The sequence below is a fragment of the Rhinolophus sinicus genome, linkage group LG03, assembly GCF_036562045.2.
Source record: "Rhinolophus sinicus isolate RSC01 linkage group LG03, ASM3656204v1, whole genome shotgun sequence".
NCBI lineage: Eukaryota > Metazoa > Chordata > Mammalia > Chiroptera > Rhinolophidae > Rhinolophus > Rhinolophus sinicus.
In genome coordinates, this window is record NC_133753.1 from 112,346,988 (window position 1) to 112,374,568 (window position 27,581).

At 43.2% G+C, this 27,581-nt stretch overlaps 1 protein-coding gene across 2 annotated transcripts in view; it reads left to right on the top strand.

Annotated features, from left to right (window-relative positions):
* Positions 1-22,126: 22,126 nt before the first annotated feature.
* MARCHF3 (membrane associated ring-CH-type finger 3) overlaps positions 22,127-27,581 on the top strand; it is a 143,854-nt gene continuing 138,399 nt past the window's right edge. Inside the window, exon 1 of one of the 2 annotated variants that reach the window (XM_074328546.1) lies at positions 22,127-22,222. The gene's annotated coding sequence lies outside the window, so the exon portion shown is untranslated. Of the gene's footprint in view, positions 22,223-22,916; positions 23,165-27,581 lie in introns of those variants that run through there. The other variant, XM_019732388.2, reaches the window with a different exon arrangement.

Genomic DNA, 27,581 nt, shown 5'->3' on the forward strand with positions numbered 1-27,581 from the left:
TGGCCGAATAGAAGCAGTGGGAAGGGGGATTGAGAGCAAGGAGGGTATCCCATCCTGAAGGAATAAAATGTGGGGAAAAAAGAGTGCGGAAGGGCATGGCCTATTTAGAAAATGGCAGGTGGTTTGTGTGGCTGTAGTGAAGGGAGGGGAGTAAATGAGATGAGACCACGAGATGGATTGGGGTCCACAGTGTGAAGGTCCTGGAGTCATGTGTGATTTTTCTCCCTGCTTCCTGCCCTCACCCGGTCTCAGCCCTTCTGGCTCCTCATCCCTCAGGCGTATGGGCCTCTCCACTCCAGCCCTTCTCGGTCCTTCCAGTCCTCCAGCATGCTAAGCTCAGCAGCCCTCTAGCCGGACGTTGGCATCTTCAGTCCAGCCGGGGACAGGGGACCACAGATGAAATGTGTGTCTGGGCATGTGTGTTCCTTCCTCCCAGCTCCAGGCAGCGTGAGGGCTGTGTGGCCATGTCTTGGGATTGTTGGCCCTTCTCCTGGGCCACCAGGTGGAAGAGTTCCAAGAGTTTCAGGGTCTGCTGAGCTAAGAGGGAGCGAATCCACTGGTTCCCTTCAGAAAGCAGGGCTGGCCGGAGAGCTTGGAGGGCTGTTCTTTTGGAGCACTTCTTGCCTGAGTATAATGAGTCTAGAGGAAGTAAGGGGAATTTCATCTGAACAACAAATTTCTGACATTAGAATTTCAAACAAGTAAACAAAAACCCATTATACTTACAGGGTGTTAAAATTAAAGTGTTGGCTGAGGCACCAAGAAACAATAGGTGCTACATCCTAAAGGAAATACTAGGTCACATAAGGATTGTTGGAGGTTGAAGGGAGGCCATTTGGATGATTTTTCATTTATTTATTTATTTATTTATTTATTTATTTATTTATTTTATTTTATTTTATTTTATTTTATTTATTTATTTTAAGAAAGGTGTGTTCTCACTTCCCACCGAAGTAAAAGGTTGGGGTCACCAATGTCAAGAGGAAGGGACATAAGTGGGACTCTGGGTAGGAAGAGAACAGCCAGCTAGCCACTTGTGCAGAGTGAAGGGGGCTGCCGCTCCTCTGAGTTTGTTTAGGGGAAGAACGTGTGTGTGTTTCTTCATAGATCAGATCTGGGGCAATCACGAGCGAGAGCTGGATGGGGGAGCCTCAGGTGCAGGCCCACATTAGAAGAGGGGAAGCAGAGGGAGAACACCAGGTTCCTGGGGGCTGAGGAAGTAAGGGGCCGCTCAGATGGAGAGCACACTTGCCTGAATCCAGGGAACTGCAGGTGAGACATCACCAGCGGTGAGTGCCGTCTCCCAAGAACCCGCAAAAGCCTCTGTGCAATGTGGTCTGCTTTATATGTTTACCAGGCCCTGAAAGCTGTAAGCCAACTTACAACTTCACCAGACAACACATCGGCCCCTCCCCAATTCTACCTCCCCCCATCCCAACCCTAGAAGGGTCAGAAACTGCCAGGAGCAAGGAGAGGAAGACCTTCCACTTCCACAGCTTCCCATCTGCACAAGGCTTCGCACTGGGGTAAAAGTAAGACTTAATTTTTAACCAAGTTCTAAGTTTTCATTATGACATAGGAAGAGACTCAGTAGCACAATCTGAAGTGACCATGGGACCTTCTGTTGCTCGAGAATACTCGAAAGAATCCTGACACTCCCTGGTTTTATTTTGTCCTACACAGAGTAAGAAATTCCCCTACTGAATACATGTTATAAGGATAGTGGGAGACATACATAAAGATGCTTTCTGGTTATATTCCACATTCAGAGTTTTAATTACACGTGCCTAATGTTGTTTCTTACCTATAATTTCCTTGTTCTTACTTGAGAGAGTAATGTGGTCGTGTGACTAAGAGTCCTGTAGACCTTCAGCATTCCCTCTTGTCCCAAGAGTTGGCAAACTGCAAGGCAGCCCTCTAGAAACATCGCATCTGCACGGCGGTTGGAGTACCCCACTGCTGATCAGCATCAGACAATGTTCTATCACTGTTATATTCATTTTCACATGATATTCATGGCAGCAAGTACTTCTTTCTGAAATTATGTTTGCAGAGATCAATTTGTTTTTATATAAAGACTGGTTTTTGACACAAGAAGGTCATCATAATATTCTCCCACTGCCAAGGAAATAGTGATATAACCTTTCATTTTTTTCCCTAAGCTGATGCTTTAAAAAGAAGTGAAATAAACATTGAGTTTGGTGCTGTATGTTGCCATTTTTATTCACAGTGCTGCTTTCTTCCAGATGTCTCCCCATAACACTATAAGGGCTTTCTGGAACACATAATAACGCTTTGGCCAGTTTATTGCTGGAAGCAGGGCTTCACTCAGTCGAGGGTTTGTTTGTTTGTTTGTTTGTAATAATGCAGCAACGCGTGGAATCTGACAGTAGGAATCACACAGTAGGGCCAGCCTCAGGAAGTACTCCTGAGGAACTACAGACACTAAAGCAGCACCCTACCCACAGGCCTCAGCGTCCTCCTTTCCCTCCTGTCTCCTGGTTCACCAGCGCTCCCGCTTACTGACAGTATCTGCTTTCTTATAACCACAGTTTCTCATGCTTGCCATGCCTACTGACCCTTCTGTTCAGCAAACAGTGGTCTGAGTCTCTCAGCTTCTCTATTCTGAAATCCCAAAAGACAAGTTTTACTCAGCTTGTATTTTCCAACCCGCCCCCCCAAGTCATCTGTGGGCTGATGGAGCCTATAGAAAGGGCTGCCTTTGGGTCGGGTGCCCCTCCCCGGCTCAGTCAGCCGTGGGGAACAAGACCATGTGGCATGCAAACCATAGTCACAGCCCACTCAGCAGAGGCGGAAAGCATGGCTGGCAATGGTCCGCAGTTCTGGGACACACCCAGAAAGTTTAAGAGCAGGTCATTCTACCATGTTCAAAACTCAAAAGGAGCAGTTTGGGGATAATGAGGACTTGAATGGGAGTTAGAAAGAACTATCAGGAGATATTTGAGAGTAAGGGTGACAAACACGAGTGCCTGGAGGGCGTGGGGGAAGCGTGAGCAGAGAGAAAACACGGAGGCTGAGATGACTACCTGTCTTCTTGCTGTGCCTCCGGTAAATACTGGTACTTACTATTTTCCCTGAGACAGAATATGAGAGGAAGGGGCACAGGAGTATTTTTTGGTTGTGTTTGGTGGATGGGAAAGATGGGACACGGGGAATTTGCCACACATGTGGGACATCCAGGTAAAGATTAAAGTTGGAAATTCATTCCGAGGTGTGGACTGCAGGTGCAGATTTGAGAGCCCCCAGAACACGGTTGGACCTGCAGCCGTCTGGCATATGAGGAGAAAAGCAGACTAGAGGTAAGCCTTGGGCAGTACCAATCTTGACCATATGGGTAGAGAAGGGCTAGTGAAGGAAATAAGAATGAGAGGGATGGAACTGGGAGTGGGAAAGGCTCATCCAGTTTGTACTGTAGGAGGCCTTGCCTTGTTTGATAGCACCAGGCACTAAGCACTGGAGATAAGCAGCAAACAAGGTAACCAAGGTCCCGACTCAGGGGCATGCACTCTAGAGGCAGACAGACAATAAAATATCACAACAATGGAAAATAACCCATATCTTGAAGTCAGAAGAGGGGTTGTTCCTAGAGTAACCAACGGTATCAAATGTCAAGAGAGCTAGGATGAGGACTGAAAGGGAGACATTGGACTTGAAAATTAGGACATCAATGGTGTGGTAGGGTGAATAGGGGCCCCCAAAGGTGCCTAGTTCCTAATCCCTGGAACCTGTAAATATTACCTTATATACAAAAGCAACTTTGCAGATGCCGTTAAGGATCTTGAAATGGGGCAATTGTCGTGGATTATCCAGGTGGGTCTTAAATGTCACCACAAGTGTCCTTATAAGAGGGAGATTTGGCTGCAGAAAATAAAACAGGAGATGTGACGACGGAGGCAAAAGGTTGCAGTGATACATGACAGGGCTCGTGAGCCAAGAAATGCAGGGGCCTCCCGAAGCTAGAAAAGACAAAGAATCTAGAGATTCTCCTCTAGAGCCATTAGGGGAAACAAGCCCTGCTGGTATCTTGAATTTAGCCCAGTGAAACTGATTTCAGACTTCTGGCCTACAGACCTCTAAGAGAGTAGTAAACTTATGTTCTTTTAAGCCACCCAGTTTGTGGTAATTTGTTACAGTAGCACTAGGAAATTAATACAAATGGTAACATGACCTTACGGAGAACAGTTTGGTGGGGAGAGCGAGGGAAAGACGTAGAATATAAGAAAATTGCACTTAGATGATGAGTGAGAGGTTCAGATGAGACAGCAGAGAATCTATCTTTCAGGGAGTTTTCAAACATCTCTTACTTGACCCTCTAAGAAAAAGCATCAGAAAAAAGAGCTGAAGACCTGATTAATGGATTAGTTCAATACTCCCAAAATGCAAGCCGTGTTGGGGAAGTACCATGACCTTCAGCCTGTCTTCGAAGACCTAGGCGACTGGGCAGGAGAATTCAGGGGCTGCCAGGGCCACTCTGGAGAGTAAACCATGCTGGCCTCTCCTGGTCTGCACACACAAACACCAAACCCAAAGCCCTTGCTCACCACTGATGCTGTGACCCAAAATCCTGCATCTGGCACAGATCTTGTATCTCCCCATTGACAGAAATCCAGGCCGACCATTGAGGCAGAGCCCACAGAAAATGGCCTCATCTGGCCAGTCTGTAATTTAGGCACTGATATTTTGCATTTTACCTCCCCTCTCAGGTTCAAAAGGATGACTACCAAAGCCAAAGTACTTCTGAACTGTAAAGCCTAGAAGGGCATAAGCTTTGGGAAAGGGGGGAAAATATTAAAATCACACAAAAGATGGAGACTAGCTCATAGGGGTCGTGCGATAAGAAAAACCCAGCCACAGGCCCACACTGAGCACCAAAGGTGTCCCTTCGTCATGCCAGAACGTCGTATTGGAACTGGGCCTGATGGAAAGCTCTCTACCCTCAGAAACAGGGTAGCCCTAATGTTAATTGGAACTTTCCTTAATGATTCAGAAACGCCAAGTACAGACGATAGAAGTTAAAGGCAAGTTCAGCCTCTGGGCTCATTATGCTACTCACACTGCACCAGTGTGACCCGACCCCCATGGAAAACCCCGGCGGCCTTACTGCATCTCTGCATTGTACAGAAGCTCCCAGCAGTGATCCTGAGGCTTCCCAATAAGGTCAACCCATGCCTGGCCACTAAGGCAGAAGACAGGGAAACAAATTATACTTCCCTCAAAACTGGGTTATAATGTACAATTGCATCAGAGGACTCGGTTAACTGTCAGCTAGGAAACTCCCTTATTCAGGACAACTTACAGGGTCTGACTATTAAGTTTGTGAACTTGTTGCAGCGATGTTGCTAACCTTTTCTGATATCAGAGGGATTATTCATTATGAATTTGTACCAACTGGACAAGCAGTTCACCAAGTTTACTCATTGGAAGTGCTGAAAGGCTGCGTGAAAAAGTTAGATGACCTGAACTTTTCGCCAACAATTCATGGCTCTTGCATCACGACAATGCACAAGCTCCCACGGCACTGTCTATGAGGGAGATTTTAGCCAGTAAACAAATAACTGTATTGGAACAGCCTCCCTACTCACCTGATCTGGCTCCCAGTGACTTCTTTCTTCATCCAAAGATAAAGGAACTATTGAAAGGAAGACATGTTGATGACATTCAGGACAGCAAGGGTAATACAATGACAGCTCTGATGGCCATTCCAGAAAAAGAGTTCCAAAATTGCTTTGAAGGGTGGATGTCGGTGCATAGCTCCCCAAGGGGGCATCCTTCAAAGGTGACCATAGTGATATTCAGCAATGAAGTATGTAGCACTTTTTCTAGGATGAGTTCGCGAACTTACTTGTCCAACCCTGTATTCCTTGACCAGGTAAGGAAGGCATTGTTGGATGTTCTTTCTTATTTAATGCTACGAAGAGAAAATGGGCATCTATTCATAATTCAGGTAATAAACAGGCATTAGATGTTGGGAAAGAACTGCGAGTGGACCTAAGTTTTAGGATTTAACCCCACTTGTCCCTCCATTTTCTTTGTAAAGTTATCTTCAAAGTAAGGCCAGCATCACTCTTTTAAGGTTGGAGACGATTAAGACATTCAGAAATCACAGACTGGGATTTAATCCCATTGTGATTGCTGACTTCTAGTATCCGCCTTTGGGTCTGCATGACAGCTCTTGTCTTGCAAACTAGCAAGATTCCTGAATTTGGCAAGGATCCTGCTCTGTGAAGCACTTTCAAGTAGAGTTTTTAGCAATGTCACATTTCTCCAAGCCAGTAATAAAGAAAAGATTGACAGGGCAAAGGATGCCATTGAGTTCTCACCTAACAGCACCAAACAACCTCCTAGCTGGCAGGTGCAAGCCAATACACTCAGGGCGATCATGGCCTTTGCGTTACAGAAGCTTTTTTTTAATTTAATGTCTTTACCTTACCCAATAACTTTGATAACAATTTAAATATTTCCATTTTGCTCTATTTATTTAAAGTGGTATTTTCTATTTGTATATGTGTGACTAAAAGGAAAATACAATATTGCATTTTTTGATGTTTTATAATCTACAGGAAGTGGGGCCAAATGATGCCTTCAAGAGAAATAAAGGACACTGCTCTCATTCTGAGTAAATTTTCCAAAAGGAAGAAAGAGTGGAACAGATGATTACAAATGCTTAGGAAGAAGCATCACTTTGCCAATGGTGCAGAGCCTACAATTATGTGCAATTCCCTGTTTACACGTTTCAGTTATGCTGAACATTGAAAAAAATCTAAATGATGGGGAGGAGAAAAGAGAAAGGGAGAGATTTAAGTATTCAATGTAAGGCGTTCATTTAAATGGAGACGTTGCCTCACCATAGCGGGCAATTAAGAGTTTGATAGTCCCACTGGCATCCTATTGTCAAATCATTTTTTTTAAACCATGGATTTGGGATCCTTATAAATCTTCCTTATTATTTTGTAGTCAAGAATCGTTCGTCCTGCTCACAAAAACAGGATCACTTTTCACTGGTATTTTTTAATGCTATGATTGGTTTTGAATATCTGGAAAAGATAAATCTTCAACCCTTGGAAATAAATCTTCTTTTTCCTCCCTGCCAAATCCATAACATGATCCTTTTCTATCACTGACAGCACCATCAGATACATAGACGTGCCTCGCTCGGTTAGAAGTGTACGTGATTTTCAGCAAGAACAAGAATGTAGTTAAAGCCCCAGACTAAGACATGTGCAGCACGTGTTACAAATTTCTTCCAGTTCTGTCCTGGAGGTGTCCCCTGAAGTCCCAGCTTGACGGTGAGTCTCATTCAGGGCTGACAGCCTTACAAACTGGGTGTCCCAGGGAGGGGAGAGAGGAGGCCTTCAGGACCTGGGCTGCAACAGGTGATGTGAAGATGCGAGTCTGGATGGGTGCAGGGGCTTGGCCTCGTCAGATCCCTAGGGGGGTCTTCCCAACCCCGAACCCGGGAGATGAGTTCGCAGCAGATTTGGTGTTCTGGGGAGAGGAAGGCAAAACTTAAGATGAGCAAACCAAAGAATCACTCAGAGGCATCAGGAGATGAAGTTTGAGATTCTACAGCAGCATGGATTTTTTTTTTTCTTGTTCCCTCTCATCATTTATAAGTAAAATGTGGAAAAAGAGAAGGGGAATAACAGTTAAACTACCTAGAGTTGTATAGGATTTTCTACTCCCCCCGCTTTCAACTTTTATTTTTTCAATACATATTTTTTATTTCATTCTTTCAGCTATCCCATGATATAAATAAGGTGAGTATTATTATCCTTATTTTCAAGACTAGAATAGTGAGGCTCAGAAAGGGGAAATGGCCTCCACGAAGGCAAGTAGTGAGTCAAAAACGGCGCAAGGAATAATACCCAGTTCCGGTCACGTTTAATCCAAAACACGTACACTACTGGGTTTAAGCATCCCTTCCTTCTCCCTTTAGCGGTTCTCTTTTGAACACGATCCCTCACCAACTGTGGAGTGAAGACAAATCCATCTCAGAGTTGCAGAACTGTTGTTACAAGGTTCCCCGAGGGGCCAGTTTCCACTGCTTACCTGCAAAGCCAATGTTTGAACCTGTGATGGAAATCCCTCAGAGGCATCCACTGGGATTCGCCCCACCCACGACTGCTGTAATTAGCTCTGCTAACAACTGTGATTGAGCACGGTTTGTTGTAGTCATTGCTCACTGACAGGCACAGATAAGAGCCACATCTCAGCAAGTGGTGCTCTAAATGGTGCTCCCTGCTTGCTTGAACTCCTGGAAGGCGCTTGTCAAGGACACTTTTCCCAAACTGCTAGCAGGAGGCAGTGTCATTGCAGCACCTTCGAAAGCCCACACGGGAGGGTAACAAATTCCCAGCAAGTGTACTGCCATGAACTCGGGGAAACTGGTCTATGTTCACCGGGCCCAGGATCGGCTGCCCTTCCTTCTTGCAGGAAACGTAGATGTGGTCTTGCAGGATTTAGAGAAAAGGCAGTCTTGGTCTTCCGAACCCTAAGACTTCCATGGTTTCAGACCTTCCCCAGGAGAACACTTGTAAGTGAAAGCTATCATGTGTGGAACATTCATCCTGTGCTTTTCGGACACCGTGCTCTTATCAGGAGCAAAACAAAATGCTGCTTATGAACACCTGCCGGTGAGGACAGAGCCAAGAGGCAGTGTGGGTGTGGATGGGAGGTGTTGCCCTGGCAGTAAATCCAAGTTGCTCACACCAAAGGAAGTGTTTCTAGGGAAGCTATCTGAGCAAGAGGTAAACACTTAGTCATTCCAACATGCCATAAAGGACTGCTTCATCTCCAGTAAGGGAAGGTCTGATTCCAAAGGGCTCACAAAATTGTGAGTTCGCATTTCTCTTTTCCATCTGCCCTTTATTCACAATATCCATTCCTTTGTTAAATGTTAAGAGTCTGTAATCAAACCCTGTTGACAAAGTGTGAAATAGCTACAGTTTGGCTGGTTGGTGTTATTTCAATAATTGTTTTTTGCATTGTGAGTCTAAATAACAACAAAAACCGCGAGCCCCTCTGTGCTCTAAAATGCTGTGCTGTTCACAGCTCATGCCTTTGTACCTTTCTCACTGCTGTTTCCAATGTTTTCTCAAGTGTGTCTACTGTTGCAGCGCTCACTGCTGTTGTCACTCTTGAGGACTTCATCATTTCCTGCCTACACACTGCAAAGTCTCACTTCCTAAAGGGTCTCCCCTGCTCACCGTCCTCCTACCACATCTCCTATCTACCTCGTCACCACCTCCAATGATCCTTCCAAATCACAGGCCTGATCAGACCATTCACAAACCCATCACGGCTCTCCACTGCCTATAAAAATGAAAACCAAACGATAGAACTTAGCATGGCAGTAAAAGCCTTGCATCTAGCCCCCATCTACTATACCGTTCGTGGATCCTCAGTTCCATCTATTCCAGATAACTTGCCCTTGCGTGAAAGCACCATCACTTTGACTGTATCTTTGAACATGCCTACCCTCTTTATAAAAATTAGCCTTTTTGACTCAGTTCAAATGCCATTTCCTTCAGGAAATTTCCCACCACTTTCTTCCAGTCCAAATTAATTAATTACTCTTTCCTCCAGTTCATTTAGCACCATATATATACTTTGTTGAGATATAATTCACAGATCATACAATTTACCCCTTTTTTTTAAAGATTTTATTGAGGAAGGGGAACAGGACTTTTATTGGGGAACAGTGTGTACTTCCAGGACTTTTTTTTTTTTTTTTCCAAGTCAAGTTGTCCTTTCAATCTTAGTTGTGGAGGGCGCCATTCAGCTTCAAGTTGTTGTCCTTTCAGTCTTAGTTGTGGAGGACGCAGCTCAGCTCCAGGTCCAGTTGCCGTTGCTAGTTGCAGGGGGTGCAGCCCACCATCCCTTGCAGGACTCGAGGAATTGAACTGGCAACCTTGTGGTTGAAGAGCCCACTGGCCCATGTGGGAATCGAACCGGCAGCCTTTGGAGTTAGGAGCATGGAGCTCTAACCGCCTGAGCCACCAGGCCAGCCCCCAATTTACCCATTTAAAGTATACAATTTAATGGTTTTTTAAAAGAATAGTCACAGAGTTCTATGCACTCTTTCTAGAATCACCACAATTTTAGAATATTTTAGTCATCCCAAAAAGAAACCCTGTATCCATTAACAGTGCCTCTCCACACCACAGCTCTAGGCAACTACTTATCTATTTTCTATCTCTATGGATTTCCCTATTCAGGATATTTCATATAAATGCAATCATGTAACACGTGGTTCTCTGTGACCGGCTTCTTTCACTTAGCATAATTTTCTCAAAGTTCATCCATGTAGCATGTATCAGTACCTGATTCCATTTTATTGTTGAATAATAATAGTCCATTATATGGTTATCCACATTTTGTTTATCCATTTATCAGTCAATAGACATTTGGGTTGTTTCAACTTCTTAGCAATTATGAATAATGCCATGTGTACACTTTGATTATCATTTAATATGTATCACTTAGTGTTATAGGGTTTTTGTTTGTTTGTTTGGCCTGTGTTTGATTTGTCAGTTGATTACAAACTCCTTGTGAACAAAGACCATCATTTTCACTCTGTAATCTCCACATAACAAGTATTCGATATATGTTTGACAGATGGATGAATGGGCAGATATTATAGGTTCTCATTATATCATCATATGAATACTCAGATAAAAACATTAGCGTGGACCCAGTAAATTTATCCCGTAAATGATAACATTGAAACACTGGCGTCTCTTACATAGACTTTAATCTCTACACTGTTTCCTGGAATTCCACACAGGGACACTACAGTCGATTATGCGATAGAGGCAGTTCCTTTGCTAACAATAATTGTGAATTGGGTGCACAGAAGCCTTGAAGAGGCCAGACTTTTTCTCCTAGATGGACTCCACAGGGTCTTGTCGTTGCTCTTGGCTTGACTTATGTTATTCTTCTAGTCTAGAGTGATGGTTCTCAAGCTTAGCTAACCATCAGAACCCCCCATGGAGCTTTTTCAAGATACCAATTATCTGAGTCCCGCCTCCCAAATTATGATCATGTGTTGTGGGTGAAGGCCCTGGTGCTCACATGTTCTAAACGCTATACAGATGCTTCTGATGCATCGCCAGGTTGAATAATTCACATTTTAGAAGTTGCCCTGAGGTTAGAAAGAATTAATCTCATAGAGCATGTATGAGCACTGTACTCCTGGAGAGTGTTTTACTCATCCCGGGATCATGCCCATTAATGCTACCTAATATTCATAAGGAACTTTTTATTTGGAAAGAGCTTTGTAGTCATCTTTTATTAGCTAGTCTTGCATGCTGGGTGACCTTGTACAAATCACATAATCCCTTCATATCTTAAATTCCCTCAAATGTAAACTGTAGGCGGTAATTCTGACCCACCCTCAAAGTATTGTGGGGACTAATGGAGGACTGTAAGGCACTCAGCAAACAAAAATGTTACATGCATGCTTATTAGACAGGTATGAAGTCCTAGTCATAGCCTTTTAAAATGAAACAAATACCAAAATAAACTCTTAAACAAGCCTTCCAACAACCTTCATCATCATCTGAAGGACCCTTTCCCAGCCCTAAAGTACAATTGCTCCTTTGCACCAACACTAATAAACAGGCGTAATTGCATCACAAAGAAAACAGAGCTAATGGTAGCAGCAAACAAATATATAACACAGTCCTGAAATACAGTTTAACCTTCTCATTTATCATTCATAATGCAATTAGAGATGAGATCTATAAATACGCTCTGCTGAAAAATATTCTTATAAAACATTTGTGCATGTTCACACAAGTCTTTAAGCTGATGCTAATACTGATGTTAAGCCTGAAGTTGTTTTCCAGTTTGCTAATGGTTTTCACACGGCTATGTTAACTTCTTCTCATCATCCCAATGTGGCTGATAGAATATATGGTCAAAATGAGACCTTGAGACCTATTTCAAGTCGGAGGTGGATGAGAATGGGGAGGCAGAGGAAGAGACTCCAACCTTGGAACCCGAGAAAGGTCTCGTAAAGATGATGACCCACAAGTAAGGGCTCATTTGCATTATATTTTCAGCTTTTTGGAAAAGGGAGTCAGAAAACAAACATGGTTTTTCTTTTTTTCTTTTTTTCCATTTTGCTTTGAAAGGACCACAAAATTTCTAGGGCCAGGTCCAATTACATATTCCAGTTCATTTACAATTGAATGGTTTTTGTGACTTTGAATGAGAATTAGTGCCCTCACGCCCACCATGGTGGACTTCAGCCATGAATCCTAAGCAAGCATGATCTTTCTGGGGCCAGTTGACCTTGATCATGCTCTTTCCCCTTTGGGATCTTGAAAGTTGGGGTTGTATTCCAAAGGGCAGTTGTCTGCTTTGGTTAAATGCAGGATCTGCTAACAATTAAATTCTATTAAACAAATACTTACTGAGTACTATATCTGTAGATAATACTGTAGTGCTTACTGTGGAGGCTATCAAGAGTTCATTGAGATGCTTACAGGGCTGCTATCACTCAACGATCTTGGGTCCTTAACTCAGGTCAAGACCAACAACCTCCCCACAGGGATTACCAAGGCTTGGTCAGCTGACATGCAGGTTCCCTGGGGACTCCTAGATTGGCCTTCAGCAGACACCAAGTTGAAATGTGATTTAAATTCTCACACATTTTTCTATCTGCAATATCACATTAGACCTCAATCAAAATTCAGAGGCTCCTGTGAAAAGAGCCTCAGTGCAGGGAGCATCATTGGTTGGGGAAATCATCTATTATGCATAGTTATTGTTTTTAAAATAAGGTTAATTCCAGGGGCAGCCGGTTGGCTCCATTGGTTAGAGCGTAGTGCTGCTAACACCCAGGTCGCAAGTTCGATTCTCACTTGGGCCAGTGAGCTGCTTCCTCCACAACTAGAGTGAAAAACAATGACTTGAAAACAACAACTTGACTTGGAACTGAGCTGCGCCCTCCACAACTAGAGTGAAAAACAATGACTTGACTTGGAGTTGATGGGTCCTGGAAAAACATACTCTTCCTCAATATTCCCCAATAAAAAATAAAATGAATAAAAATAAGGTTAATTCCAGCATGTTTCTAACTCAATAATCTTTGAGAGGCTCAGCATTTTTGCTGAACATCCTAAGGGGAGAAAGAACAACATTGGCTTCATTTCAATAGTTAGGAGAAATTAATGCTAATACATGCCTTCAATGGGATTCACTTAGGTATCCCGAACACTTTCTTCCATCAATATGGAAAATCCCCAGAAGTATGCACTGCAGATTTTTCCTCTGTAAAGAGATGCAGATGGTTGTTGTAAGTTGTATGATTTCCTCTGAGTCTTTCAAAATCCTGTTTTTTCCACAGCTCAAGGTAAGCAACTCTGCTCTATGGATCTAGAAGCCAAGATATCATAAATTAGTTTCATTGCTTTCCTCAATGAAGCACAGGCCACCATGTCCCAGACCATTGCTCTCCTTGAAATCAGATGGCATTTTAAGACAGAGGAGACACCAGGTACAATTTTCTGGTCTAATGCTTGTTTTACATATCTTTCACAAGGGATCTAAGGATCTTAGATGAAATTGAATCATTCTTACATGTTTACTTTCAAATTCCTGCCCCCTCCAAAAAAACAAACACGGAGAAACACTCAACCACTTACTCTTAAATCTCTATGACTTAGGTCATAAAATACAACCTGGCAAAGTCAAACAAGGCACTAGAGGGTGGAGAGACAAGGAGAATGTTTTGTATTGGATTTAAGATTGTGCAATGCCCCACTTTGGTAGTTTACCATTTGTCTTCATGCACAAGATCAACACTGGGCTGTTATTTGTGGTAGATATTTGCTTTAGAGGAAGATTTCTCTGACTGATGATGCATAGGCATCAAAACACACACACACACACACACACACACACACACACACACACACACGACCAGATTAGTGAGAAGCACCCTATTTTACAGATGTTAAAATTTTCACTATTTTAACTTTTATGTCACCTAAGTATCCATCTATCTCCTTAGAGCATCTCTTTATTTCTTTATAGGAAAATTTAAATAAAGCTATTGTTTCCTTTCTAAATGTTTTCTGGGATTAACAATAATCCCAGAAAACACTTATATTTTAGTCCTGATGATTAAACAATAAAAATGCTAATTAGTATCCTGTATTTGGAGAGAAAAAGCTATTTCTTGATGGGCAAAATTCAAACTGAGATGGAGACCTCATAGGGCACTTAGAAAAATAGGTTAAATTTCATACTAAGAGGAAGGGATTAGGGACTGAATTGACCAACTCCAGAGAGAGAGATTCTGGATTAGTGGAAAGATCTGAGATCAGAATGTATTAAAAATGCTCACATTGTTAAAATGTCCATATTAGCTAAAGCAATCTACAAATTCAATGCAATCCCTATCAAAATACCAACGGCATTTTCACAGAACTAGAATAAATAATCCTAAAATTTATATGGAACCACAAGAGATCCCAAATAGACAAAGAAATCTTGAGAAAGAAGAATATGGGCCGGGGCAGTGGCTCAGGTGGTTGGAGTGCCGCCATACTCCTAATGCTGAGGTCACCGGGGTCGGGGCGGGGGATGGAGGGTGGGGTGCCGCGCAAGACTCATAATACCAGCGTAGGCCAGGGAGCTGTGTTCTACACAAGTAGACTGAGAAACAATGGCTTGAACCAGAGCGGGGTGTGGGGTGAGGTGGAAGAAAAGGGGGGGGAAGAGTAAATTTGGAGGTACCACGCTACCTGATATTAACCTATACTGCAAAAGACTGTAGTAATCAAAACAGCATGGTACTGGCATAAAAACAGACACATAGATCAAAGGAACATAGATCAAAGGAACAGAATAGAAAACACAGAAATAAACCCAGGCCTATATGGTCAATTGATCTATGCAAAGGAGGCAAGAATATACAATGGGATAAAGATAGTCTTTTCAATAAATGGTGTTGGGAAAACTGGGCAGACACATGCAAAAGAATGAAACTGAATCACTTTCTTATACCATATACAAGAATAAACTCAAAATGGATTAGACTTAAATGTAACACCTCAAACCATAAAACACCTAGAAGAAAACGTAAGTAGGAAACTCTTTGACATTGCTCTTAGTAATACTTTTTTGGGGGGATATGTCTCCTTAGGTAAGGGAAATAAAAAAATAAAAAAATTAAAAAATGGGACTACATCAAACTAAAGAGTTTTTGCAAAGCAAAGGAAACCATCAACAAAACAAAGACAACCTACTGAATGGGAGAAGATATTTGCCAATGATACATCTGGTAAAGGGTTAATTTCCAAAATACATAAGGAATTCATACAATTTAACACCAAAAAAAAAAAAAAAAAAAAACCCACAAGCAATCTGATTTTAAGAAGTGAGGAGGACTTGAATAGACATTTCTCCAAAGACAGACAAATGGCCAATAAACATATGAAAAGATGCTCAAAATCACTAATCATCAAGAAATGCAAATTAAAAGAAGCTATCACCTGAAACCAGCCAGAAAGCTATCATCAAAAAACAACACACATGTTGTCGAGGATGTGGAGAAAAGGGAACCCTCATGCACTGTTAGTGGGGATGCAGATTGGTGCAGCCACTTATGGAAAACATTATGGAGGTTCCTGAAAAATTTTAAAATAGAACTACCATATGACCCAGCAATCCCACTGTTGGGCATTTATGGGAAGAAATCCAAAACACTAATTTGAAAAGACATATGCACCCCTATGTTCATTGCAGCAGTATTTACAATAGCCAAGATACGGAAGCAACCTACGTGTCCATTGGTAGATGACTGGATAAAGAAGGTGGTACAGACACACAATGGAGTATCACTCTGCCATAAAAAAAGAATGAAACCTTGCCATTTATGACAACATGGATGGACCTAGAAGGGTATTATACTGAGTGAAATAAGTCAGACAGAGAAAGATAAATACCATATGATTTCACTTATATGTGGAATCTAAAAAACAAAACAAATGAACAGAAACAAACTGAGAGATACAGAGAACAAACTGATGATTGCCAGATGAGGGGAAAGGATTAAGATGTACAAATTGTCAATTATAAAAACAGTCACAGGGATATAAAGTACAGCAGAGAGAACATAGTCAATAATATTATAATAACTATGTATGGTGCCAGGTGAGAACTAGACTTACCAGGATGATCACTTTGTAAGTTATATAAATATCTAATCATTATGTTGTACACCTGAAATTAATATATTGTATGGCAACGGTAATTAAAAAATAATGTTTAAAAATGCTCACAAAACTAGTTATCAAAATGCAGACATTTATTTTTAATTGCAGGGCAGAGGAAACAGAGGAAAACACCCTTTGCCTTTCTTTTGACCTAGAGCTGACACCTTTAGATAAAAAATGTCTTATATGTTAAGAAATTATCATTTTATTTCTCTTCTATTTATTTTTTATTTCTGGAAAGACATTGAGCAAGGGTGAGGGGCATATTATTACACGGGCATCCTGAGTACACTGTCCTGCACTCATTTCTCCTATTAAGTATCCATGAGGAAGTCAAGAGTGCTCTTTTCAAATTCCACATCTGTCAGTTATTAGCTACAAGTCTGAATCTCTAATTACATTAGTTTTTCATCCATTTAAGGAGGAATAATAATATGTATCTTGTTGGAGTGCTGTGAAGGTTAGGAAAATGGGTGTGTGGGAAAACACCTGGAGATGAAGCATAGCCCTCAGTACATGTTAGAATAACAAGTGAACGGGAGAAGTCAGAAATGAGTCCAAATTCTGACTCAGTCAGAGGTGAACTAAAATCTATATATTTACCTGAGGATTCAGTGTCCTGGAAAATCGGCTTCTTCCCACTCTCCAGCCTTTTCTACAACTGCCCCACTGTAGTCAAACACTTCCCAGGACGTCTTGAATTTGTCCACCTTCATGTCTGTGTCATTCCCACCACCCTCAGCTTCCATTTACCAAAATGCTACCCCTCTCTCAAGGGCCTCAAATCCCACTGTCTCTAGGAATCTTCGGGAACTCACCTTGTCCTCCTCTGAACCCTGGTCCTTGCTGTCTAGAGCACTCCTGGAGATATAATCCACAAACTGCTCACTGCCTCAACAGACAGCAAGCTCTGGCAAGGCAGAGGCCATGGAGCCAGTCCCCGCCCCCCACACCCCTCCACCCCCCCACACACCCCCGCACCACAGAACGTGGTGCCTTGCCAAGAGTGGGTGCTGAATAGACCCGTGATTGAATGAACGCACCATTTCTCCCCCTGCCCCTGTTGTATCTTGGACAAAACATTTTGCCTCTTTCAGTCTCAGTTACCTCAGCTGTGAACAGAGGATAAGAGCATGGATGTACTCCCCAGGTGTGCTGTGAATAAACTAATGACTAAAAAGCAATTTGAAAATGTAAAATGAAATGCTATATATAAATGTTACATAATCAAAATCATTTCCCTCTGTATTATGTTTTATTTGGCTTCGTATCTTGGAATCCTTTGTGGCTTTCAGAATTTCACAGATGCAATGCCATTCACCTTAGCACCTAAATTCTCTTGGGTAATAAATGGTTGTGTGTATTATAGCTCACGGCTACTTTTCCCTGGCATACTTACATGTGAATTTGTTATAATTTGGGCTATTTATAAGAACTAGTGATATAATTCATTTCTAAGGGATAATCCATTTGTTTTCCTTCTTTGGATGGACAGTTATTGTTCCCATATTGCTGCCTCAAGGGAACTAACATCCTTTAAACCCAAAATCTAGATGACAAGCACTGTTTAGAAGCCCGAATCTTCTAGCTTATAATCTGAGAACTGGAAAGTGGTTTAGGGTCTTAAAGTACTATTTATTTTCTATGGCCCTTTTTGTCCCCAACTCTGAGTCTGTCATTCGCTTTATTGTAATATATGTACTACCAAGAGCTCATTGCAGCCTGATTTCCTAGGAATCAGCAAAGGTTGGATTAGCCCTTCTCACATGAAAGCAAGGCAGTGCTAGTTTAAAATGATATTTTCTTTCTTAATATGTTCAAGAAAGGTTTCCCATAGAAAAATAACTTTTCTTGGAATATCTTAAGTACCTATGAAAACAGGCTTTTGATTTTAGTGCACAGCAGTATTTTTCCTAGAACAGTCTTTACACGTGGATAGAAACTCTGAGGAAGAAGAGATGGCAGCAGTATCATAGGGTGGTTGTGAGGATCAAATGAGTCATTAGATGAAAAGGCTTAGAACTGTGCACAGTGCATAGTAGGTGCTCAGTAACTACTAAGGGTTTTTATTTTCAGTACAAGGCCATGAGCCCAGCTTTGTGCTAGGAGTTACACAGAATATCTCGCTTGAGATTCATAACAAGCCAATGAGAAAAATCGGATCACCCTCTACTTCCCACCTTTGTTGGCTCAGAGAAGCTAAGCAACTTGTCCAAGTTCTCAAAGTTAGGAATCAGTAGAGGGAAAACTCAACCCTCAGTCTATAGTGTCTCCAGAGCCCATATTCTTTGTCCTGTTTCTTAGAATGACTGAGGTTGGGAGTCCATTTTTCCTTCCTGAGCCCATGCCCCTCCTTTTCCAAATGGCTAATTCCTCAGTGTTACTTTATGTAGTCTTTTTGTTGTTGTTTTTAAAGATTTTATTGGGGAAGGGGAGCAGGACTTTATGCAGGACTTTATTGGGGAACAGTGTGTATTTTCCAGGACTTTTCATTGGGGAACAGTGTGTTTTTCCCAGGATCCATCAGCTCCATCCAAGTCAAATTGTTGTCCTTTCAATCTTAGTTGTGGAGGGCACAGCTCAGCTCCAAGTCCAGTTGCCATTGCTAGTTGCAGGGGGCACAGCCCAACCAACCTTGCGGGAGATGAATCGGCAACCTTGTGGTGGTTAGGAGAACACGCTCCAACCAACTGAGCCATTCCGGAGCTCAGTGGCAGCTCAGCTCAAGGTGCCGTGTTCGTGTTCAATCTTAGTTGCAGGGGGCGCTGCCGCCATCCCTTGTGGGATTCAAGGAATTGAACTGGCAACCTTGTGGTTGAGAGCCCACTGGCCCATGTGGGAATCGAACCGGCAGCCTTCGGAGTTAGGAGCATGGAGCTCTAACTGCTTGAGCCACCGGGCTGGCTCTGGCACCCATTTTTAAGAAGTTCAATGTACAATAGTTTTTTTGCGGGGGCATGTATGAAAAAATCCCACATTTTGTGGAAGAGAGGCTTCCCTTCCGCACCCATTTCTGTTATCACATTTTTACTTAGTTGAACCTATGGCACTGTCATTCTCATATGGGGCAGTTGCAACTGTGATTCAAATGCAATGAGGTATCAATTTTTTGTGGGTGGTATCACCCTGATTGCAGAAATTGTGCCAGTTACAAAAATATCTCCTAGTTGTGGTGTATAGACTAACACCATACTTTAATTTGCCAAAACACCTATGTGATATTTTGTAGTCTATGCAGCAATCAGTATTTCAAAGTGTCTTATCATCAGTTATCTCTCCTATCTCTGTGAAATTAATCCAAAGTATCACTGCAGTTTCATAGGTGGGAAACTAAGGTATGGGATGGTTAATGGCTTGCCCAAGGTCTTAGAATGAACCCAGAGCATAGCTGGTATTAGAATCTGCTACTTCTGATTGCAGTTCTTTGCTAAGTTCTTTAGCGCAAACTGTTCAAATTCTGAACAATTTTCAAAATGAATATGTTGAGAGGTGGTGAAAATGAGAAAGAGGGAAAATACTATTCACTTAAACTTTCAAAACATATGGGAATCAAAGGATAAGGATTGTGAGGGCCCTTTTCTCTCATTTCCATTTATAGAAAGGACAATAACCCAATGAGATTCAAATACATAGAAATTGCAAGAGTAAAGTGGAACTGTTCAGACCACACAATTTTCCCATTTCAACATCATTTTGTTCTCCCTTTCAGTGGTCAGTACTGCTATAAATGCCATGCATGTTTTGTAACTACTGTCATTGTGTTCCCCTTAAGTAGATAAACACAGCGGACCAATTCTGCCACCACGGTTTTATGACCAAAGAAGTAAGGGTAAAAAGCGGTCAAGTGACTGCCAGGAGCACTCACCGTGGCAGCTGCTCAGATTAGAACCCAGGGTTCTTCTCAGTCACACCCACTTGAACTTTAGGTTTCAAAATTTTGTTTCAGTGTCAGAGATGGGTGACAGGGCCTGAAGGCAAATTTGCTCACTTACAAAGGGACCAGCCCTGCTTCCATGGTCCCACCTCAATCTTCTCATTCCCAAGCCATTCCACAACATTTCTCATCGCTTTCAGAGAAATTTCCTTTGGTGAAGTAGGTGACTTCCACGTCCAGATTTCCATGGTTTTGTTTCATCCAGATAGGACTATAATGTGTTCTTAGATAAGTAACAGACCTCATTTTCCCTGTAGACTACAGGAAGATCATCAGGGCGACTGGTGACCAAAGGAATAAGTCTGTATCTGAGTGATAAACTCTTAAATACCAATTACAACAGAAGATGGTGTGGAAATATGAACATAGTCTAGATGTGCTCTCTTTCATGTCATCCATTCTATACGGGAAAATGAGAAATTACTTATCCAACAGCCCATGGATAGTTGTATCTATATGAAACAAACAGAAAACCTTGGAAATCAAGACACGGAAGGCATTTGTTTAGTTCTAACTTATTTCATGAAGTTTCCTACTTCCTTTTTTCATCATCTGACATAAATGCTGTACTACAGTAAGTACAGTCAACAGCTGGTGTTTGGTTCCTATGACCAAGGTGATTTTTAAAATAATCAGTGGCATAGGTAAAAAAAAAAAACCAAAAAAAAAAACCAAACAAACAAAAAAAACCTTCACAGGGTGTTAATATGACCAACAATGTTGGCAAACTTTTTCTCTAGTTATATCCAGGAGTGGGGAAAAAAAAATCCAAGAAAATATATTTTTCCCCTTTTCCCCAAATCCTGAACTGAGGAAAGACCTGGTATATGTTCTATTCAGGTGGTCTACATCCAATTCCATGTGGCTAAAGGCCATTCTCCCAGGCCACTCAGCAGTATGCTAAGCAACTGCTGAAACGGAATGAGCTCCCTCACCTGTACCAGTCATTTGGTTCACTGGAGGAGGGTTTAAATTTGTGCAATTTCTGCATACCCAATCAATTTTCCAGGGTATACCAAAAATTGTCCAACTTCGATTTTCTTGCCCTCTGACAACCTGCCTTACTTATGGTGATGGACCTTTCCCATTGAGACAGGGAGCTGAGGAGACACAATTTGAAACTCAATCTAGGTCAGAGCTCACCTGAGGTGCAGCCTTCCCTGATGGAGGGGCTATTCACTCCTTTCGGGTCACACACCTTTCCCCTTCCATCTTAGCAATGACCCTCATCAGAACCTGCACACGAGAAGTAAGCTAAGATGCAGGTCTTTATGGGGGCCAGGCAGCCATTGAAATAACACCTGTGAAGGTGCATACTCCCTTACACGTGATATCCTGAATAGTTACCTACAGTGAGACACTAAAACCTTTGAGACTTCTGCGATCTTAAGGAGCCATGGTCAGCGGTGAAGGTGTCAGAGCACCAGGAAGCTGGACTCCTTCTCTGCCATGCATACCTTCATTTTACTAACATGGGTTGGGTGCCTACCTATGAAGGTGCAATTCCAGGCACAGAAGCTGCTACGCACCCACAGCTTACCGTTCAGGTCTTGCTAACATTCTAGGCCTCAGCCTGGAAAGCAACACCCCAATCTACAGCTCCGTGTGTGTGCTGCAGCCAAGACAAAGGCTTAAAAACCGGCAGTCCAACCTGAAGGGCAGTGCCCACAAAGCCTTCTTCAGGGGCTACTTAGTCGCAACTGGCTCAGTGAGTCCAGGCTCCCCCCATGCCCGTCACCACGGAGGTCTCTGAGCTGGGTCCAGAGACTATCGAAGGAGAAGGGGGCGAGAGCATGCAGAGTGGGACAGATGAGGAGCGCTGAGACCTTCCTGCCTTCGAAGATGAACGGTTCTGCCCTTCTGACCGACCCAAGGGACAGCAGCAGGAACCACCGCTGAACACGCCACCCCGCAGGGCACCCCGACCGGAAGGAGGGTCTCGCGGGTTCCGGTGCCGTCGAGTGCCCAAGACTCACTTTCGCCTTGGGGACGAAAGTGCCCGGGGCACCTTGGGTCGAGCAGGGAACCTAGGCGCCTGGTAAGGTTCCCGCTGCCGGTGGTGTGGAGGGCAGGGGCGAGGAGGGGACGAGTAATGAACTTTCCCGGAGGTTTGCGGAGTCGGAGTTTTGTTTTGGGGATAACCCCCAGGCCGTAATGAAAACCTTTACCAGGAGCCCGGAGCTCCCAGTTTCCGGGCCTAGGTCTTCGCCGGTGGCTGGGTGATCCGGCCCGGGGCTCGCCGTCTTTGGGTGTCGGTTTCCCCCAACTGCTGAGGCTCCAACGAGACAGCCAAGTTCCGCGCCTCCTGCGGGCGCCAGGTGTGGGCGTTGTCTACTCGGTCTCGGCCCCCGCTGCGGTTGGGCTTCTCGCTCCACAGCGCCTAGATCCGCGGCGGCTCCGGGCCTCTCTCAGCCAGGGACCTTCCGGGACCGCCACTTCCCTCGCGTGCTGCCCGGGTCCCGCAGCAGCCGCCCCTACCACGCGGGTTCACAGACCCGGCTCCTCACCACAGCCAACTTGACCGCAGCCAACGCGTCTCCCACCCAACCCTCCGCTGCGGCGATTGGGCCGCGGTGGCGAGGCAGAGCCTGGCGCTCGGCACCGCCCACCGCCGCTCCTGGCCCTGGCGCCACCGCGATTGGCTGCGGACTCCGCCAGTCACGGATATGGGCGCCCCGCCCCACGGGGCTGGCCCGAGGCCGGCCCCGCCCCGCCCGCAGCCCGGCCCCGCCTCCCTCTGGAGCCGGGTCTCCTCCGCAGGGCGGTCTGCCTCATTCGCTGAGCAGGTCCTTGAATTGTCAGAGCGCTCCGGGCGGTTGCTGAGCCCGGGCGACTGTCCGGCTTGTGTTCCCTCTGAGGTGCCTGCCTGAGCCAATGTGCCCGGGTTCGCTAGGGCAAGAGCGGTCGCCGTTTCGGGGCAACTTGGGATTCAGGACCCGCAGCAGAGACAGCGGTTTGCGATCGGGACTCGGCGAGGAGGGTGAGTGGCGGCGAGGAGGGCGAGCGGCTCCTCTCGGCGCTGTTTGACGAGCCGAGGGACTGGAAGCGTCCTGGTGCGCGTCGGTCAGTCCGTACGAGAGTGGCCGCTGTGGGGAGGTCAGGGCTGGGAGGGGTTTGTTCCTCGCCAGGATCCCTAGTCCCGAACTTCTTGTTTCAGAGCACGGCAAGTCAGCCTGGGACGCGGCTCTGCGTTCACACGAACTTGGTGTGTTGTAATTGCCTTCATTAGGTGGGGCCCAGGGACGCGTCCCCTGGCTCTCTGCGGAGGCGACAAGCGCGCTGGGGGCGGCCTCTGTGCCCAGTAGTGTGGGGACCGCAGTTCCTAGATGGCTTGGGGACGGGCTCCTGAAAAACTAACCCGCGCTGGACGCGGTGCAGCACCATAGCCGGCGTCGGTGTCTGATCTGTGGCCCAAGCCAGCGATCGTCGTGTTCGGGTGGGTCCTCAACGGTCAGAGAACTTAAGTGACAGCCAGGTTCTGTAGCAGGGGTTTCAGTGCTTTGCGATTATTGAAAGGGATTGACAGCACGGATATTAAACTTTGGAAAGTCATTACTTTGTATTAGCACTTGAATTCGCATCCTTCGTGAGGTGTTCGGACCTCCATCCACATCACCAGCAAGGTGTGCCCGGAGGATTTCATTAGCGGGGAGCTACTGTCTGTCCCAGTGCACAGAGTGGCGGAGAATCCAAGACCAGACCGTGAAATGGACCCCCTGGCTGGTGGGTTAGGGTTTGCTTGAGCACCTGTGTATTTAAGTGATGAAGTTGTGACATGAACTGACAATAAGATTTAAGGTTAAACCTGACACTTCATTTGTGACTCAGTCAGGGATAGATTTTTTTTTTTAATCTTAATGATAAGGGTAAAAGCAGCTAGTTTTTCTGAGGGCAGTTACATACATGTATTTCATATTATGTGTGGACTAAATAGAATTGAATACAATATATTTTTTTGTAATTCTAATTGGACGTGAATGAGAGCTTATTGAGAGTACTAGATGGAGACTTGGTACAGAATTTGGGAATATTGGGATCTTGGAAAATATATAAAAACGTTGAGTTATGTAGCTATCCATACATATATATGTATATGTAGATGTGCGTGTATATATGTGTGTACATATATGTGCTTCTGTACAAAATTGATAGGTGAATGAAGTACAACTATATGGAAGGGAAAACAACCTTGAACTTCCCCTGGGTAGAGAGATGGACCCCCTTTGATCTGTGGGGTGTATGATGAGTGTGTGTAAGCATGTCTGGATCTGCCTGGTCTGTCTGGGTCAGTGTATGTCCATGAACTTTATGAGCATTCAGTTCAATACCACTCGGTGCAGATTCCGTTTTCCTGTTTTACAGCCCAGAAGCCGCCAGCCGGCCCATCTGTTAAAACATAACATGTACACTTCAGTGGGAGCACTAGCATGGAGCGTGGGTGGGGGGCAATCCTTAGCAGAAACAACATGCTACAAACAAAGCCTGCTTCTCAAGTTCTATTTCCATTCAGTATTCAGCCGGAACTTGTGATTTTGGTGAGGGAGAAAAGGAGTGTTTGACTCTTCAGAAATGGCCAACTACATTTTGTAAAATAATTACAGCCACGGTTTGGGAAGGGGGAGTTTACAGGAGAAAAAAAATCCCTCTAGAAAAGAGATGTGATGCTTGTCACAGCACACAACACTGGTTTACTGCTTTGCAGTAGCATGTATTTCAGAAACTGTTTTCTTGTGCTTCTTAAGAAAATGCATTACAACTGAATTGTTTTGCACACACATACAAAAAAATCCTTAATAGAAGTAAACCAAGCTTTATTGAAGAGGCTGTTTAATTTGTGAAGAGTTAAAACTGCCTTAGTAAGTCTAATGAAACATGTTTTTAGGAATTTATAACTTGGATATAATAAATTCACATTCAGCCTAATCACTAGTTGCAATGATTCACAATTTATAGTTTAAAAAAATAATATAAAACCTTTATCACAAAAATTCTGATGACTAAAATGTATGGGAGGAATTTAACAGCTTAATAAGTTCCTGCAGCCAAATGACTGATACTTAAAAAAACTATAAATTTCTTTAATAGCATAATTACTTTTGGTGACAAAATAAAGGCAATATTTTTGTGAAGCATAGTTGATATTTTTCCCAATAATTTTGTGCTCATAATTTAATAATGGTGTTTATTATATGTGGGCAGAATAAACTGTAATGGTTCTTAAGAACTCATCACAAGAAATATTGTTTTCATTTTTATGGTATTTAAATATTTTGGGAAAATATGCAGATCCCTAATCAGTGAGTGTCTTTAAATTTCTGATGGACCACATAGACATAGTTCTCCTGCCTTGATAGAGATCATCTGAGTCAACTGGGTTTCTCCTTAGAAATTCAGTTCATGGGTGGAACACTAGTCTCTGGGATTTGAGTCTGGGGTGGGGCTTAGGAATCTGCATTTTTAACAAGCACCTCCAAGTGATTTTGATGCCATATTTTGAGAAACACTTGAATGGTGCTCATCATTTAAAAGAACAGTTATAGTCTGTAAGTTGATTTAACAACTAATTGTTCTGACATTTCTGGATGGCACTTACTGGCCTTGTAAAATTTATAGTTAATGCTTTAACTCTCTGTCCTCAAATATGGCACCTTTTATCCTATGTTCAGAAGTGTTTTTGGAGGCCTCAGCTATCCCTATTCCAAGTTAGCCCCAATCTAAGGAAGTCTGTCTGGGGAAGCAAGGTAATGTAAGACCCTGGCCCAGTCTTACTCCTTCCATTCTCTTCTCCAAGTCCAATGGGTCCCTGGCGTGCTCTGGGGTGACTTTGCCAGTCCTAACTCACATTGTGGGGCATTTCTCCTTGGGAACCACCTTTAACTCCTTAAAGCTGTTCCAGGCTTGGGAGCTAGAATCACAGCAGGGCTAGTACACACTTATCCAAGGTTAAGGACGTTCTTGGGAAGCTGTAGCTGGTCTGCCTCTAGGTCAGGGGAGTGTCCCAAGTCACGCACCCAGAGGCCCGGGAAGTCTTATTTTCAGAAAGTCATCTTAGAAGTATTTTGAGCTATCCAGTTAATTGGATACACAGATTTTCTCAGCATCACAGAGAGATGGGTTGAGAATTGATTGCCACCTGTCCTTTTAAATCTGTGTGAATGTTGATTTATTAATTATTGCTAATTCATTTTTTATGTATTGTTTGATACTATAGTTTGACACTGATGTATAGTTTGATTCTGTTCTCCCATTTCAGACTGCCATAATTCTTAATTTAACACACCTAGGTAAGGTTTAAAAGAGAAAGGGCCTAGCAGAAGCTGTTGCCCTTCCCTCTTTCTACCATCCAAGTACCTAAAACACCAAATGACTTCTCAGAGGTTATCAGTGCCCAGAATATTTACTTCCCTGATGACAAAAAGACGTGGATAGGCAGAGACACTGAACTTGGATTGTTCCAGGCCACTGGATCACTATGGGGACTTTTACGGAGCAATTTCTGTTTTAACATTTTCGCTGCAACGTTCGTCTGTAGTCGAATGATATTTCCATGCTGCTGACTGTGGCGTTTGACTTTACCCCACGAGCTCACTGTTCCAGAAAGGAAGTTTAGGAAAGCAGATGTACATTGTTCTATATTTCTATGTTTTTCAAGAATGAATAACAATAGGCAATTTTTATTATACTTTAATCATTTATTTTAATAAAATGTAGCACCTTAACTATATTTACTTAAATATATAAGTACTGTAATTATTTTCTGTGGATTTTTGACACATTTTGGAAAACAAACTTGAAATCAGTTAATGCAGTGAATAGGTTAAAGGCAGGCATGTTTATAGGTTGCTTATCTTAACAATCCTTTGAGTAGGATGATTTTTTTTTACTGATTTATCTTTTTACCCACTTTGTTACAGATGAGCAAACTGTAGCCACAAAAACATAATAATATTTAGATCTTGTCTTTCACATTCAAAGATGACACCAATAACTGAGAAGTTGGCCTTGTGTTTTGAATTGTGATTACTTAACATCGCAGTGAGATGATAACGTTATGTTTAGTCATTCATACCATCTACAGGTTTTTTTTTAACCTTTCTTTTAATTTTTTAATATTGACCATGACCTTGGAACAGTTTTCTTTATAAAGCTAACCACCATCTATGATACTTGGTTCAATGACCCAGACCTTAACCAGCCAGCCTTGATCCACAGTGGCAAATCATTTCCTAAAAGTCACACTCAAGTACGATGGCAGTAAAGCCTATATGTAGAATTTTTTGGACTAAGGTTTTAAACCTGTACCATTTGCTGGTTGAGTCATGCTGCTAATAATGTTTTTACACTGGGAAAATAAGAGTTGCTTATATTACATTTGCCCAGTTTGTGTTTGATTGGAT